The sequence below is a fragment of the Protobothrops mucrosquamatus genome, unplaced genomic scaffold (assembly GCF_001527695.2).
Source record: "Protobothrops mucrosquamatus isolate PMUCROS unplaced genomic scaffold, P.Mucros_1.0 scaffold_89, whole genome shotgun sequence".
NCBI classification, from domain to species: Eukaryota; Metazoa; Chordata; class Lepidosauria; order Squamata; family Viperidae; genus Protobothrops; species Protobothrops mucrosquamatus.
In genome coordinates this window covers 115,180-134,242 of record NW_015386165.1, presented here as the reverse complement: position 1 = coordinate 134,242, position 19,063 = coordinate 115,180, and positions in this window count along the sequence as shown.

Here is a 19,063-nt window from a genome sequence, read left to right as displayed (position 1 = left end):
TGAGCTGGCTTGTGTTCTCACAGATATTTTCAACCTCTCATTGCAGCAGGCAGTGGTCCCATCATTTTTTAAGACGGCCATCATCTTGCCAGTGCCAAAAAAGTCCACAATTACAGGCCTCAATTATTACCGTCCGGTTGCACTGACATCCACCATCATGAAATGCTTTGAGAAGCTGATAAAGGACACTATTGTATCTAGCCTTTCACCAGCATTTGACCTGCTTCAGTTTGCCTACCGACCAAATCGCTCTACAGAGGATGCTATTTCTTCTGTTCTCCATCTGAGCTTGAAGCACTTAGAGGAAATGAATACTCATGTGCGTTTGCTGTTTGTCGACTTCAGTTCGGCATTTAACAGAATCATTCCCCAGCATTTAGTAGACAAATTGGGCCTTTTAGGCTTAAACTCTCCTTTGTGCAACTGGATTCTTGATTTTCTTACCAACAGGCCTCAATATGTGTGAGTTGGAACAAATACCTCTAATACCATTTTCTTGAGCACAGGTTCTCCTCAGGGCTGCGTCTTAAGTCTGCTGCTGTTCACCCTGTTGACCCATGACTGTTGTGCTAGGTTTGCCACCAACCATATTGTGAAGTTCGCAGATGATACAACAGTAGTGGGCCTTATTCAGGATGACAAGGTGGAAGCTTACCGCAAGGAGGTTGAGGGGTTGGTAAACTGGTGTAAGGAAAACAGCCTAGTTTTAAATATCAGAAAAACCAAAGAGATCATTGTTGATTTCAGAAAAGGCAGGCACAGCCACACTTCTCTGTGCATTAATGATTCACCTGTGGAGATGGTTACCAGCATCAAATTCTTGGGTGTGCAACTAATGAGTAGGCTGACTTGGTCGTTCAACAGCGAGAAACTGGTGAAGCAGGCACAGCAGCGCCTGCATTTTCTGCGTCGCATGAGAAAAGCACATCTTCCTTCCCCTGTCCTGACCACTTTCTACAGGGGACAATCGAGAGCATCCTGTCATACAGCATCACAGTCTGGTTTGGAGGCATCACTGCTTCAGACAGGAAGGCGGTGCAGGGAGTGGTGAGGATGGCTGAAAAGATCATTGGCAGTTCCCTCCCTCCCATCCAGGACATAGCACATTGTTTGAACAGGGTCCGCAAGATTATCTGGGACAGTGTTGGATCGTGCAGGCAGTAAGACACGAGTCGAGTGACAGTCAGCTCTCGGTTTATTGGCAAGGCATCAAGTAAATCCGGACTCGCTCTCTGGGCCAGGGGAGCCCTCTTTTATGGGATTCCCCTGGCTTGTAATCACACAATTCCATTGGCTGGCAAGACCCTGTTGCTAGTTAGCCAACCAGCAACGGGCATGAAACTGTATGCAGANCCCTTAATGGGCGATCAATGGTGAAGGGCAATCACCCTTAATGGGCGATCAATGGTGAAGGGCAATCACCCTTAATGGGTGATCAGGATATGCATAGGGGATTAAGGGGGGGGGAATACAAAGAACACAACAGTACACATCCTCTTCATGACCTGTTTTCCTTGTTACTTTCTGGGAGGAGGCTTCGTGGTATACATAGCAGAACATCCAGATTCAGCCATAGTTTCATCCCATACATACAGCATTAACCTTTTGAACTCTCAAGCTTCCTCCTTCCGTTATATATTCAAGATGGACAGTATTTAATATTTATTTGCTACGTATATGTAGGGATGTGGGTCTGTACATATGTTGTTCATAGTATGTTTAGGTGTGTGTCATGTATTTGTTTCACTTTGAGAGCGGGCAACTAAATTTCATTTTTGATGTGTGACATTGTGCCCACAGTAAAAAAATGACAATAAAGGTTATCTTATCTTATTATGTTGTCTGGCCTCACTGAGATATTTCTTTTAAACAAACAAACAAACAAACAAACAAACAAATGGCAGGTGCTGAGATCAATGCAATGCTTAGGGTTTTTTCCATTGTTGTCTCTTAACCATAGCTATAGTACCCTCCTGTTGACAGGTTTCTAGAGACATTTTTGAAACTTGTGTTTAGTATCATAGTTGTTTAAAATAATCTCTCAGTTACATTGACACTGTGGCACAGTTTCTTATTAAATCCACGTTGTGTTTTCATACACACACACACACACACACACACACGTGTGTGTGTATACACACACTTAATGTGCATTAACATTTTACCTTCACTTGACCATTTCACTGTTGTTTTACTTATTTTTCAATCTTTTCAAATTGCTTGGCCTAAATGGCTGCAAATGAGACGAAAAGTGCTTAAGTGCTGCCAAGGTTCAACAAATACGCTGACCTTATGATAATTCAGATGTCACAGGGCACCAGTGAATGGCAAAGAGCTGTCTTCCATTCCATAACTAGCTAGATAAGTGCTCTAAAATGCCATAAAATTTCCACCCTGCCTACTAGTACTCTTAATGAGCTATGAGCAATAATGTTTGTGTTTCTTTAGACTGGCATTGAGCAGAGTCCTCTAGTGGTAGAAAGTATTAAGACATCAGTGGTCACAGATTCTCAAGCAAAATTGATTTCACTGAAAAAAACCCTTCTGTTATAGGGAGACGCGATATCCCAATTCTTTCTATATCCCTATTCGAAGGTGAAAAACAAAGCAGTTGTAGAATGCAAGCTGGAAAAGGGATGGATGCCATGAGACTGTTTCGTAATTCTCATATCAAGGTCCATCAATATTACATCAATAATATTAAAATGCAGTATTGCCAATATTTATCAGCAGTAGCAGCAGTAGCAGTTGCAGGGGAACAATGGCAGAAAAAAGGTATATATTTCTGAGTACCCTGGCAATATCTTATAGACAACTATAAGAGAAAAAAATAGCTAGACGAAGAAGGCTCTGCTTTAATGGGAATATTCTGCAGTTCATACAGATATAACAATTGCAACAAGAGAACATTGGTTATAGTAGGAAGGTGACACGGTAATAATGGATGTTGAAACTGCTGGCATGAAAATCTCAATATCAGCTAAATTCCCCATCATCCATGACCATTTCTGGACTTTCTCACATCTTTCCCAATATGTGCTTTTGCATAGCTGCTCATGCATTGTCAGCATAGTATGTGAATTTTAGATATTTTTACTATAAAACTGTCCTCAGGTTTGTTTTTTCTCCAAAAACTAAAAGGAAGCTATTAATTTATATGGGTTTCCTTGCCAACTTTCAGTGTTCATATCAGCTATTGCAAGCGAAGCACCTTTCCCCTTATAATTCAAAGCTAATTATAAATATCAAAAGGGCCCATTGAGAATTAAGCCTACTGTTATCTCCCTGAATCCCATATCTTCCTCTCCTTAGACCAACCTTGAGTTCTGTTTTAAAATATTTGTGTGTGATAAAACTCAGAACTGCTATCCTAGGAAAGATGCATCTTTTCTAACCCATGTCTGGGTCATAAAAGCATCAGATGTTTGCTTATACAGTATATCAAGCAATCATTTTTTGTTATATTTTATACATTAAATGTAATTTTTGATTATGTATTCTACTTTGAAATAGTCAGTAGAATAGTTTGCATTTGAGTTGCCGCATACATTAACCTTTCATTGGAATGTGTTTGAGAATTGAAACAATTCACATGCATCATTAACAATTTTTGCAGTTCCCCATCTAAAAGACATTTGCATCAGACTCAGTAGCTGGAGAATATAAGATCAACCAGTTTCATGATTATGCTTCCAATGCTTTCTATATTTTTTCCTCAAAAAATAGAGAGGGGCATACTTTATAAATATTCCATTGAATTTCTGGTTTCTACTAGGCAATAATGCTAATATATAATAATTAGAGCTATTTATTTTCAAGGCAGATGATCTTATTTCCCACAATTCATATTTTGGACTGCTGAAGCATTAGAACTAGAGTCCATGTGTCATGTGACAATTGTTTAAATATTCACATGCTAACTGACTAAAACAAGATGTTTTTGAACAAATTGAAAAGGCAATGCATGCATCAACTGCACGATTGTTATCTGCAAAAATTGATCTCCTTTTATAATTTATTATCATTATCAGTTGAGTCCATGCAAAGTTGAAGTTGAGTCCATGCAAATGCAGAAGAGAAATATAAGTAAATGTGTCTTCTTTAAGGCCATGACTTCATATTCTGTAGATAACATCGTGACCGGCTATAAGCTGGGGACATATACCAGTCCAATATCTGATTATTTTTTTTAATATCAGCAGTACTGCACTTCAATGGTTAGATGGCTGAGATCTTGATATTTCAACATAGATCTTTTTAACATTTATATTTCATTGTGTTCTACTAATCTAGATGAAATGTTAATATATATATTGCTAGTCCATGTATGATGTACCATACACTAAATATAAAAATACATTCATCTTCTTCCTGGTGCAGTGAGAGACACTGCAATAGTGGTAATGAGCCAATTTGTCTTTTGAATGAACGCTCAAATTTCAAATACTGTTTACTGGGGATCTCTGACTTTTCTTAACTTTTTCTGAAGAAAAAGTCATATCAAAATCCATTCAGTTCTAGTTGGAATGGGATACTTGTAGCAAAGCAAAGTTTCTTAAGCTGAAACTTCCAGGGGGTCTTCCCTAGCCTGGACAATAGTTACAGATGCTGGCAGTTGATATTTAGTAACATTTGGAATGCCACAGTCAAACACTTCTATAGGTCAGCCAGAATTAGTTAGCATTTTTAGTATCTGAGGAAAGTAATGTTAATGATGAAAAAAGTTGAACTAATATAGGATGATGTTGGTTTGCTTATTAATAATACATGTTGTTGAACTCATACCTTTGATTGTACTGCATTCTTAATGTAATTGGGTCATTTTGTAAAGGGTTTTTTTAAAAAGAAAAAAAAACAGTAAAACTATTGATACCAAAATTATTAAATTATCTTAAGATGGTTTAAATTCACCATTGTGCTTAAGAGGTTTGAGCGTGGAGCAGGATTTTAGAGTCAAACAGATGCTAAAATAATCTATTTCCTTCTATTTTCTTGCAAGATGTTTAATCAATGACTAGTATTTTTCTTTCCTTAAATAATTCATGACACTTTGCTAGTACTAGTATGCATTCTTTAATACTTTTCAACATTTCTGATCTCTCTCTCCTTTGGACTTTTTCTTATTTTTTTTTTTTAAATAATTATTTAGGTAATAATACCAAGGCTAATACTGCCTACAGGTTTTCTCTAGCATTTGTTTTGTTTAGGTGCTTATTCAAGAGCACTTTTACTTTAGCCTTCTATAAATGCTTAGTATCAATCCCAGGAGCTCCCAATAATAGTAGGTAACAATGCCCACCGACCAACATGTAATTCACATTTGTCTGAACCCTGGTAAGCCAGATTTCAGGTCCTCACAGGGGGGGATTTCTAAGTTCATGCTGTAGAGTGACACGACAATGTGTTAGCCAAAATACATGGAGGATTAGTATGTTGGAAATGAGGGGGTGGGGCAGATTGCCTATTCAGGAGTCTTATTAAGGAATCTCATTATCATGTCTACCAAATGCGTGACATAGACCTATGATTACAGATGATCAGAATCTTCTTTATAGATAGAAGAAGCCTTTTAAATGAAGACATCTCTGGATCTTACTGTGTTTATTTCATTAAGTCCTAGAAGTATTCTTTCTTGTTACACATTGAGTATTCCCAGTGCTTTTTTTGTAAAAAAAAAAAAAAAAGGTGCCGGAACTCACACACATCATACAACCTGCTTTGCCCACCCTACAAGGTTTACCTTTGTAGTTGAAAGAAAAACTCTTAAATTTTTAGTGTATCTAAAGACTAGGATTTTGTTCAAGGCAACTCTGGAAAATCTGTCGAAAAAAGGTGCCGGAACTCCGTTCCGGTGTGTTCTATGACAAAAAAAGCCCTGAGTATTCCATTGTATTTAATTCTGAGGCCTTCCACTGCATAGGAAACATCATTTCCCTAGTTTCTGCATTCCGTAACCAGTGTGTTGTATCATTCTTTCTCATTCCTCACTCCAGGGAAATCCACTTATACAAATTAGCTACTAGGCATTTAATAAATCATAACTGACAGTATTGAGAGGATAGGAATTACGTGCATTCTCTGAACTTCAGAGAATCAGTTCCATCTTCTGGTTTGAATCTCTAAAATAGCATCTATCAAGACCAGAATTTTTGCAGTGTTTTATCTGAGATATTCTTTGAAGGGCAGGAACTGAAATATCTTGTGATGCCATCCCCAAAAATAAAATATATCTCTTAGTATTTAAAAAAGGTTATTATTCCTAATGATACCGATAGCCATGGGACCTTTGGCTGGTTTCCAGTAACTATAAATTATATGCTCTGTTAAAAAAAACTGAATATGTTTATATAATATATAATTGTATGTGTATATAAAATTTGTATCTAATTATGAATCTAAAATACCAACTTTCCAATCTCACAGAAAACATTGTTAAACTCTACTTTCCATAGCTTGCTGAATGGTTAAATACAGAAACAGAAAAGTTGGGCTGAGAATGCACAGGCTTTTCTGAAATTAAATGATTCAGTCCTTCTGTCCCTATATATGAGTGTATGATAAAAGTCTGGAGATGTGAAGATCTTTTTTTGTTAATGTTCTGCTAGTAGTGTTCCAGGGAACTTGAAAAAAAGATTGTGTTCAAATATTTTTTTTAAAAATAGAATCAAACTGGGATCACATAGTAGTTTCAACTGCTTGTTTAAAGATTCTCTCCAGCTCAAGGATGACAAAAAAGCTGTGTTGTTTTGATAGCAAATCAGAATGAATAGCAGGCATTACACTTTTTAAAAATCAAACCAATGTTTACATTACATGTTTCTTTCCATTTAGCAGTTTTTAAAGGCTTTCATAAATTAATAGGTAAACTTGTTAACATTAGTTATGGGGAAAAACTAATTACTTTGTTGTTATAAATTGTAACTCAGCAGGAAATTTTAGGGTCTACAGAATGATCATAGAATTTTAGTTGTTGACAGCTGCAATGATATAAATCAATTGTTTTCACAATTCTCACATATCACTAAAAATTAGTTTTCAAAAATCTGTCCTTGTTGCTGGCGTGATATTTCAGCACCTTAATTTAATCTTTTATTTGAATATTATTTTCTTCAGACTGGTTCATTCATAAGGGAAGATGTATATCTTCCTCCCTCCCTCCCTCCCTCCTCCCTTCCTTCTATCCATCCATCCATCCATCTTCACAAGTGTAGCTCATATGTGGTACCTGTGTTTCCATAAAACTTTACATCTTGATCTTGATGTGATCTTTTTACTTTTTATCACATATTTGGAGATTGTTTTGGGTTCATAAATAGCACACACTAATTACTTTAACAGATGCAGATAAGTAACTATCTATAGTAACTACAACTTAAAGTTAAATTGTACTTCATTAATTTATCAGAATTCCAGGGCACAATTCTATTTTAAGAACCTTGAACTGCCCTTTCAAATAAAAGTCCATATTTTGTGCTATTCGATTCCAAGAAATCTTAATTTATGTCCCTCTCAGTTTTGTTCAGTCTTATCCTCTTCAACTTTTTACAACTTTTTATAGTTTTTTTTAAAGAATAAGTTCTCATTTTACAGAATGCCATTACTAACTTTTAAAAAATATAGCTTCCTGGCTGCTTTTTTAATACTTCATTTCTTCTGCAGTAGTGGAAAGAACTCTAAAGCTTCCTCTTTCCGCTATGTATTCAAGATGGACAGTGATTAATATTTATATGTTATTTATATGCAAGGATGTAGGTTTATACATATGTTGTATATAGCAGGTTAAAATGTGTGTTATGTATGTGTACACTTTTGAGAGCAATTTGTCTACAGTAAAAAATGACAATAAAGGTTATCTATCTAACTCCAGCCTAGCCAACATGACTTATTGGGCAGGTTGAAAATTGTATTTCTGTAACTTCTGGAGAACTATGGTTTCTCCCAACTTGAAACAACCAGAAAATAAGAGGTCTGCTGCACAAGGCAAAAATGCTTTGGAAAATGTTTCAAAGTAGCTTAGTGTGCCTTTGGTTCCCTTGCTAATTATATAAAAATGGTCGGCCTGTATTATTAATGTAAATGTATGTATGTATAAATACATTATCTATGATAATAATACAGTAGGGATTGGCATATTTGATTTCAAAATGAAAATGCAGAGAAAGTTCAGCCATTTCTATTAGTATTATAGTTGCAAAGAGAACTTGCATTAAAATTTATAATTAGCTACAAAAATCACTCAAGCTTCAATCTTCTACTAATTTTCACTTCCCCCAAAAAATCCCACTATGCAATTAAAACCTACTTCTGAATAAACAAGCATAGATTTCACCATGAGTGACTCTGGCCTGTCTATGCTGTCAGAGCCTATGCTATTCTACATTATTGTGATGAGTATTATATGAAGAATAGAAAATCAATGCCCTGTCCTGAATTCTTTGGAGGCATACAGAACAAAAATATAAACAAAGTATTTCAACCTTCTACAGAGAAACAAGGCTCCTACTGTCTCTTTAGAAACTGCAATAAGTTCAGCATTTTTTTCATTAAAACTTCTAAAAAATCATATGAGGCAGACTGTAGATCTTTCATTTCAGTGAATAAAACTGTTCTTCCGTGTGGCTTGAGGGTTATGGCCTAGAAGGAAACCTTTTACATGCTTAAAACATTTGATTTCTCTTAACAGTTTCCAGCTTGTGGACATACTTTGTTTATCCTCTCTTCCTAGAAGGAATACTTATTGGTGCTATTGAAATGACCTGGAAAGAATCTCCTTTCAGCTTCTAAAAGAGCCAACAGTTGCAGGAGATCTATGCCATTTATTACTTTCTTTCTCACTCTGACTTTATTATTTAGTACAAATTGGAGTTCTTTTTCTTGGTGTGGTATTATATAATGTTTGTTGTATGCCATGCTGTCTCCTTGTGGTGATGATGGCATGGGGTGTACATGGGAAGGATTAATGAAGAATGCAAGGAGTATGCACCAAAAGTATATAATTTCATTGGAGTCACCCAAAGCATGAGATCATCCCAGTTGTCTAACTAAAGCAGAGCTTACCCTTTATTGGGTAAGCAACAATCTAGGAAGAATGGTAAACCGTTCCTGTGTTTTACTAAAAGCATCATATGGATAGACAATGTAAAGTGATTGATGATATATTGCCAGATGATGGGTGTCTCAGGTTGCTACTGAGGAGGAGCTGAGGATCTTTCAGGATGCTAATGTTTTTTTTATGATACAGCTAAATTAAAGTCTTTGGGATAGCTAATTGCTAGTATTGCCAGGCCAGAAAAGAAAATATGAAGCTGCAGAAACAGAATTATAGTGATAACATGGAGCGTAAGAGGAATGAATATGGAAAAGCTCAGCATATTGAAAGATGAAATGAATGAATTACACATTGCCATGTATTAAAATGAATGGGAATTGGACATTTCCAATCAGATGATCATACTGTTGTCTATTTAGGGCATGAAAAAGAAAAAAAAAATAGCACTGTTTTCATAGTGAGGAGCAATATAGCAAAGGCAATACATGGCTGCAGTTCAGTCAGCAACTAACTAATATCTTTTCACAAACAATCCTTTAGTATGACCAATATCCAAGTTTACACTTCAGCAATTGGTGATGTGGTTGATGTTCTGAAATTAATATAACATGCAGACAAATTCTGCTGCTTGTGCTTGGAAACTGGAATGCTAGCACTGGGAATAACAGGGAGGAAAATGTAGTTGAAATGTATTGCCTAGGAAACAAAAATGAAACAGAAAAATGACTTTTTAATTTCTATCAATTCGATGATTTCTTAATTGCTAATACAATCTTCAAAACAATCAAAAAGATGCCTATATACATGGATATTCCCAGATGGACAACCCTGAAATCAAATTAACTATATTACTGGTACAAGAAGATGGAAGAGCTCATTTATAACAGCAAATTCATGATCTGGGGCTGACTGTGAAACAGATCGTGAACTACTGATGTGCAAGTTCCACATCATGTATAATAATAATAATAATAATAATAATAATAATAATAATAATAATAATAATAATAATAATAGTAATACAGTTGGAAGGCACCTTGGAGGTCTTCTATTCCAACCCCCTACTCAGGCAGGAAACCCTATACCATTTCAGACAAATGGCTGTCCAGTCTCTTCTTAAAAACTTCCAGTGATGGAGCATTCCCAGCTTCTGGAGGCAGGTTGTTCCACTGATTAATTGTTCTAACTAGGTTGCTTCTCTGTTTGGTTAGTTTACATCCATTGCTAAAGCAGAAGAAAAAAAATCAGTTTCCATGATATGATTCTAATCATTTACTCATTATTTTCAAGGGGAACATAAGGAATCATTTTGAAATTGTGAACTTCACTGAAAGAAAATCTGAGGAACTGATGAATTAAAAAAAAGAAATTGTTAAGGAGGCATGTGAAAAGAGACTGCCAAAAACCAAGAAAAAAGAAATCAAATTGCATGTCAGAACAATCTGTGGAAATTGCTGAGAAGGGAAGGGAAGGGAAGGGAAGAGAGAAGAGAAGAGAAGAGAAGAGAAGAGAAGAGAAGAGAAGAGAAGAGAAGAGAAGAGAAGAGAAGAGAAGAGAAGAGAAGAGAAATTAAAACCAAGCAGGACAAAGATTCCAGAAACTGAAAGCAAGAAAAGTCTTCTAAAAGATCTCTGAACTCAGAATATGTTTCCAACCTCAAACTGCTGTATTAAAGGACCCCCAATACAGAGACAGTAACTTATTCAATGATCAAAACAATGATGGACAGAATGCATTGATAGGTAGAGATGTCAGGATCCAAGATAACTTAGAAGATGTTCCATATTTAATAGTAGTACTAATTGCAATTTAATCTAGTAAGAAAGAGGAGGAAGATGTGTTGGATTTGTTTGCTGCCTTGAGTTATATATACAAATAATAAAGGTGTAAACAAACAAACAAATAAAATCTCCTAGAAAATAATCCTTAGGATCATCCAACATAGATTACAGCCCTACATGGAGAGTGAGATGTCAGATGTCTGAGTCAGTTTTTTTTTTAAAAAAGCCAAAGAACAAGATACATTATTGATAATGCATGTAGGATAATTGAGAAAGCCAAAAAATTACTAGAAAGAAGGAGTATGTGCTTCATTGCTTGGTGTCAATTGTGTCGACTATGTCAAGGTGTGAAATGGTCACAAGAAAATGAGAATGGCATTGTCTCATGCAAAACCTATACACAAGGTTTTGTACATGGATGAGACGTGGTAAAACAGATCAGCTTTGCAGTGAGACAAGGCTACATACCTTCCCCTTATTTGAACAACCTATATACTGAATATAGCAACATCACTTGGACTTATATACCACTTCAGAGTGCTTTACAGTCCTCTCTAAGCAATGACAGAGTCACCAAATTGCCCCCAACAATCTGGGTCCTCATTTTACTGACCTCGGAAGGATGGAAGACTGGGTCAACCTTGAACCAGTAAGAATCGAACTGCTGGCAGGTGGCAGAATTAGCCTGCAATATTGCATTCAATATATATTGAAAGAGGCTGGATTGATAATGAAAAATGGATAATAAAGATATTGAACTGGAGGGTAGCTTCTGTCTTGTAAGATCAACTATCAACATTAAAGGAACCAACAGTACAAAACCATATTTTAGACACATGATGTGAAGGTATATTCTCTTCAGAAGTTTATATTTCCAGGAAAGATGGAAGGAAAGAAGATGACTACCACCAAATTAGTGGCAGCTAAGTGGAATTCTAGTAGCAATTGCTGCACAATTGGAAAATCTGAAGGGCCAAATTGGAAACAGATTCTCTAGAGAAATGTTTATTCATGTAGTTGTTCAGAGTCAACTCTGACTTGACAGTAAAACTCTGACTTGATGGTAAATGATCAATGAATCTATGTGTGCAATTGCTAAAATGTTTAAAACAAAACACTTCACAATAGCAGAGATGATTTTTTAGGGCTAGCATTAACATAATAATATGTGAAACAAACATTTGTTTCATTGTTCTTAACAAATACAAATAATAAAATATCATTCCTAAGAAACTGGAGGTAAAAGGTCTATGAAGTAATGTGAAAGGTAAACTGCATTCTCTTTCCCCACCCAGTAAATATACTGTATTATCTGATCGATATATTTTATAGTGAACAGAGAAAATGAAAAATATATTTTCTGATTTATCTAGAGGCTACATTCAAAGACCTGAGAGAAAATTCCCTAGAAAGCAAAAACTAAATTATTTAAAAATACCACAGTCCCCAGACCACCATCATTGGGGTCTTCCGCTATGGTGTCTCCTGCTATATTTTCTGAATGTTTCCAGCAACTGATGCTGATGGGCCGTTATTTGATCCTTTGGGATTTAATCTGTTAATTGAGATAATTCTAAGACCATTTATCCACTCATGACTGTCCTCATTACTGTTATTTACATAAAACAATAGATGGATGATTCAAGTTGTTATAAATCGCGCATGAGAAAATGAGAAAAGGACCTCTACAAGCCAGATTTCATCAATATAGGTAGTCTTTTTTTTCTTTTTTAATTGATATGAAAGGATGTGTGAAAAGTTTTAAACAGCTTCTTAGCGACAGCAAGGAAACAAATTAAATCTCCATCTAGAGAAAATCAGGGGTGGCAACCTGCCCTTTGAGAGATCAGATATCATTCTTAGGGCTGCTCTTGGATTCCTCAGTGCTCACAGTAAGTCAGAGAGAAGCTTTGCTGAGAAACAGCTTTGAACATTTTTGTCTGATGTGCTAACTGTTTCTTTGGAGGAAAAGCAAGGGCTATCGATAGTGATTCACACAGGAATCATCGCTTGTTTAATCTGTAATATATTCTTAAATGCTGCTATTAAAATGTTAGATGCTAATGTGAAATGTAATGCCAAAAATGTTTTTGGAATAAGACACTAACTTATATAAATGTCTCTTAATTAGTTCCTATATAAAATACAAAGTGTTGGTTATGACACTTTGGAATACTGAACGGTTTGGAAAGTCTACTGGAAAGATTACCTTCTCCCATATGTATCTGTCTTTCATTTATTATTATAATGAGAAAACCATTTAATGTTTAACTATCTTTAGAAGATAGATTGGTGGCTGCTCAGGAGACACTTTTCTCTTTCATTCTTTTTGTTTTTTTAATGGTTCTCCTAAATTAGTATGAATTTAACTTCTAGGTTTTTTTTAAAAAAAGGGATAATCATTTGTAATATTTTTTATGTATTGCCTAGGGAGGGAGGGAGGGAGGAGAAAGAAAGAAAGAAAGAAAGAAAGAAAGAGAAAGGAAGGAAGGAAGAAAGGAAAAGAAAAAAGGAAGAAAGGAAGAAAGGAAAGAAAGAAAAAGAAAGAAAGAAAGAAAGAAAGAAAGAAAGAAAGAAAGAAAGAAAGAAAGAAAGAAAGAAAGAAAGAAAGGTAATGGGTAGCTAACATTTGTTTTTTACATTTCTTAAATAATACTCTCATTTTTCAGATGTCCATAAGGTTGAGATGCACAGGATCAAAGCAGGCATCCACCAAGGGTCCTGATTAAAAGCAATTCCAAATTGAATTACTGTAAATCTACTACATACAAAATTATAAAATTACAAATTTCAAGTGAAATATTTTGAAAATAAGCCATGTGCTTACAAAATAAAATAACAAAAAAGAAGGTCATAACAATGCCAGAACCAGAAGTATTTGAGATTGTTCTTACTATATACTATCTTGGGAAATAGTTTTAAAAATTTCTTAATAAATCACATCCCACATTTGCAAGGACTGGATTTTTTTACAGGTCATATTTTGTTAGTAGTTTTTATTGTAACAGATTCATTAGGACTTTTTTGTGATCATAAAAATTGGTTGCTTGACACTTAGGTTATACAAATACTGGAGCTCGCTAAGTATGGTCAACACTTTCATATGTGTACTTCAGGTGATTGTTTATCTCCAGTTATGCTTTATTTCACTGCAGTTTCAATATTTGTATTTATTATGCAAATAGCTGGGATACATATAAATAACACAATGGTGCTAGCAATAGTGCCCCCCCATACCAGTTAGTTAAGCAAGGTTTAAACATATAGCCCTAACTTTCACCACAATATTTTGAAACAGGTTCTTAGCACAGAATTACAATAATTGTACGCAACAATGATTTTTAATGGGAATAAGACAATTATGAAGAAAGAAATGATTTGGTTATTTAAAGGAGGTTGAGAGTCACATTGTCCAAATATCTTTGCCAGGAGGCTACCACAGAATAAGGCAATCAAAGCTGCCTATGAGAGATCCAGTTAATTAAACCCTTTAAAAAGGCTCCAGGTCAGGGCCACTAAAAAAAACATGGGGATTGTAAAAAGCTTTCTATTAAAAAAAAAATCTTCATTTGAATACTGCTTCAGGGGACTATGGCTGCCATAAAGAGAAAAGATAGGGAAGACAGAGCTAGTTTAAAACAGCTTGATGTTGCTTTTAGTATTCCTGCAAAGGATGAAATCAGACTGGATCCAAATGCCAACTAGACTCGATCTTTTCTTAGGTCCCAAGATTGTGCAAAGGGCCATTCTTAGAGGGTCCATACACTACTTTACAGAGCCTCTGGTTTAGAAGACAATTTCTCTTTCAAGACTTGAGTCCAAATCTGGGTGAAGAAAAAAATGTAATCACAGAATGGACATTTGGAGATTTGGCTGACATCAAGACATCATGTAAACAGGACACTGGATAAGCAAATAGGTTAGAACGTAGGACATAGAATAACAAAGTTGGAAGGGACTTTGGGGGTCTTCTAGTCCAAGCAGAGACCCCATACCATTTTAGACAAATGGTTATCCAGTCTCTTTTTGAAAGCTTCCAGTGATGTAGCACCCACAACTTCTGAAGGGAAGCTGTTCCAATTGTCCTCACCGTTAGGAAGTTTCTCCTTAATTCCAGTTTGCTTCTCTCTTTGGTCAGTTTCTAAACATTGTTTCTTGTTAACAGACTGCAGTTAACAAACTGCAGTTAACAAATTGCAGTCTTCCCAATTACAAGAAGTCCTTATTTCACTTAGCATTATCTATAATTTGAATGCCTATATATGCACTAACCCATTCAAATATTTTGCAGATCATTCTCTCTATCACTTTTATTTTATTTTGCTGATTAATGACTTCTTTGGAATTAGTGCTGGCTAGGGGATTCTGGGAACTGAAATCCATGCAATTTAACATTATTGAGATTGAGAAACAACAACAACAACAACAACAACAATAATAATAAAGTTGGAAGGGACCTTGGAGGTCATCTAGTCCAACCCTCTGCTCAGGCAGGAAACCATTTTGGACAAATGGCTGTCCAGTCTCTTCTTAAAAACTTCCAGTGTTGGAGCATTCACCGGTTCTGGAGGCAGGCTGTTCCACTGGTTAATTGTAATGTCAGGAAGTTTTTCCTTAGTTCTAGGTTGCTTCTCTCCTTGATTAATTTCCATCCATTGCTTCTTGTCCTGCCTTCAGGCACCTTGGAAAATAGCTTGACTCCCTCTTCTTTGTGGCAGCCCCTGAGATATTGGAACACTGCTATCATGTCCCCCCTCGTCCTTCTCTTTGTTAAACTAGACATACCCAATTCCAGCAACCATTCCTTATATGCTTTATCCTCCAGTCCCCTAATCATCTTTGTTGCTCTTCTCTGTACTTTTTCTAGAGTCTCAACATCTTTTTTACATAGTGGTGACCAAAACTGGATGCAGTATTCCAAGTGTGGCTTTACCAAGGCATTGTAAAGTGGTATTAATACTTCACGCACTACTCTAATGTGCTATTTGCCATTATCTGCCAGGAAGGCTCTAATGGATTCTACCTAGGGCAAACAGGATTAACTTTTTACAAAAGAATTAATAGACACAAGATTGATTCAAACAATGGCACAGTAATATGGGGCCATTTTAATCTCTAGAGAATACTCGATTGCAGATCTCCAACTGATCATTTTGATGGAAAAAAACACAAGACTCTAATAGCACCATTGACTGAGAGATTATGGAACACATACTTCAAAAGGTTCCAGACTATCTAAAAAGGTCTAAACAAATAGAACAGGTTTTTGACTCATTACAATTACTAATCAACACTTCTAATCTGTCTCACACCTACATTACTAATCCAATGGTGGAATTCAAATACCTGAACAACCGCTTCTCTTATTCGATGCAGGCCTGGGCCTCCGAGGCCTAAAATCGACTTCTGGAAATGGCATCATGCACTTCCGTTGGGCCGTTCTAGGTCTGGGAGGCCTCCTCCAGGCCTCTGAGGCCTAGACTGGACTTCTGGAAGCCAGCCAGTTCTCCAAATACAGCACAATTTAGCTATCGGTTCTCCCGAACCAGTGTGAACTGGCCGAATCCCACCACTGTACCAATCCCTCTTTCCCTCCCTCCCTCCTGCAACATCCCAATTTAAATCCTATATCACCTAAGCCACTTTATGCATCTGATGAAGTGAGCTGCAGCTTATGCCATTTAATAACATTTCTCTTCAGTTTGTAGAGGTGCTACCAGACTCCTTTGGATTCCCATTCTATTAACTTAAATACTATTGTGCTCAATGAAGAGAACAATTGGTTGAATAAACACAGTGACCTATATCTTTGTATTCTGTTTTCATCAATACAGATCTTTTTTTGTTGGTGCCCAGCAAATCTGAAATTAAATTTAGAAATTATCCAAGTCAAATCTGAAGGCAAATAAGGATCTAATATAAGGCTGAATCAAGGTGCAGAATAATAATAAAACAGAAATAGAGAGTGCATTCCTAGAAGTACAGTTTGAATGGAAAGGAGACACATGGGTGCTTGTACCAGTGAAGTAAGAAGAACTTGGATGCAATTCTAGGAAATGTGGCTTTCCTGTCTGCAATGATGATTTATTTATAGAGCAAAATGAATGAGAATCCCTCTTGCTTCACTAAGATCGTATTTTTTACTGCTCCCCTGCAAAAGTTGTAATTTCTCCCATTTCTGTATATATAGCTGCAGTCTGTGAGATTGTCTGCTAAAAATATGAAAGCCAACAACAAAAGTGCCTTTAGACTGCTGCTTGATGTTTCTTTGGGTAGCTTCCACCTGCCCAGACAAATTTGTCAACAGATTTGCACACATGCATCTTTAGTTAACAGTCCTGTTCAGCTCAGACAAATACATTTAACCAGTGGCAAGCAGTTTCATTCCCTCTATCAACAAACTGTAGTTTGTTTGTTTTTTAAAAAGTTGATTATCATTTTTCAAAGTATTTATTTGCTTTATTTATTTGTTACAATTATAGCTTTTCTTTCTTCTGAGACTGCAGCACGATACATATGGACATCTCCTCTAATTCTATTCATATCTATGAGCTAGGTTGGATAGAGAAGAAACGACCAGCCTAAAATCACCTATGAGTTCCATTGTCAAGGGAGGATTTGGACTTGGATCTCCAGTAGAAGACTTGAATTGGGTTGAGCAGGTCTGAACAATATATGGCCTTTAGGTCACATGTATCTTGGTAAGAAGCCTTCTGCAACCCACCAGAATTTTTTAAAGATCAATAAATTATCACCACTGCCCACTGTCACTATTACTTTCAGGCCTTATCACCAATGCCATTGCTAGCTCCAGCATTGTTGCACTGTAGTATCAACTAGAGTGTACCAAGAAATTGGTGTACCAAGAAATTGGTGTATTTCTTGGTGACCAACAAAGATTTTTAATTTAATGTAGTCCTTGCAGAGGTCTGAGGTACAGCACTAATTCTTACATGATTTCAAGTTTTCCAGTGCTGCTTATTTGAAATGAGCTCTTCTGGTGGTGATAGACTTGATGTGTGATTTTGCATTGTCCTGACTCTCTTCATTCCCTTTTGAGGTTGATGCATGTTTTGGGTTAGAAAAAAAAGAGGACACAATAAAGTGCCTTAAATAGTAGCCTGAGATGAGCAGCACAGGGAACATGTAAAAAACATGTAAAAAACAAGAAAAAAGTGAAGGAAATGATTGGTCCATTAGTGGGTGAAAGTGGCAAGAAGGTGACAAGCAATAGGGAGAAAGCAGAACTATTTAACTCATTGTTTGCATCTGTCTTTACACAAAGGGAAAAAAACAGACCAACCTATCAAACATAGTGCCTTAAAAAACAGAATAGAAACACAAGTTAAGATAGGCAAGAAAATGGTAAGTGAGCACCTGTCCAACCTAGACAAGTTCAAATCACCAGGACCAGATGGATTACACCCCAAGGTTCTCAAGGAACTGGCAGATGTGATTTCAGAACCACTGAACTATATTTTTCAAAGATCCTGGAGCACTGGGGAACTACCAGAGGACTGGAAAAGAACTGATGTAGTCCCATCTTCAAAAAAGGGGGAAAAAAGGACCCAGGAAATTATAGACCTATCAGCCTGACCTCAATACCTGGGGAGATTCTGGAAAAGATAATCAAACAATGAATCGGTGAACACCTAGAGGCAAACAAAATCACTACTAAAAGCCAACACGGGTTTGTCAAAAACAGATCATGCCAGACAAACCTTATTGTATTCTTTGACCAAGTGACAAAATTAGTGGACCAGAGGAATGCTGTGGATATAATTTACTTGGACTTCAGTAAGGCATTTGATAAAATAGATCACAACCTACTACTCGATAAGATAGAAAAATGTGGGTTAGACAGCATTATCACTAGATGGATTCGTAGCTGGCTGACCGGCCATACTCAACGTGTGGTCCTCAATGGAACTGCATCTACATGGAGGGAAATGTGTAGTGGGGTGCCCCAGGGCTCTGTTCTGGGTCCAGTGCTCTTCAACATCTTCATCAACGATTTGGATGAGGGGATAGATGGGGACAGGGCTTTTTTTCAGCCGGAACGCGGCGGAACCGCGTTCCGGCACCTTTTTCCGGGCCGGCCGCACCGGAAATAGCCCCTCCCACACCGGAAATAGCCCCTCCCAAATTTTACTTGCATTCCTGTTCTCTAAAGGGGCGGTCCTAGGGTTTGATGAGGGCGTGGCCAGGTTTGAGTTCCGCCACCTTTTCTCCG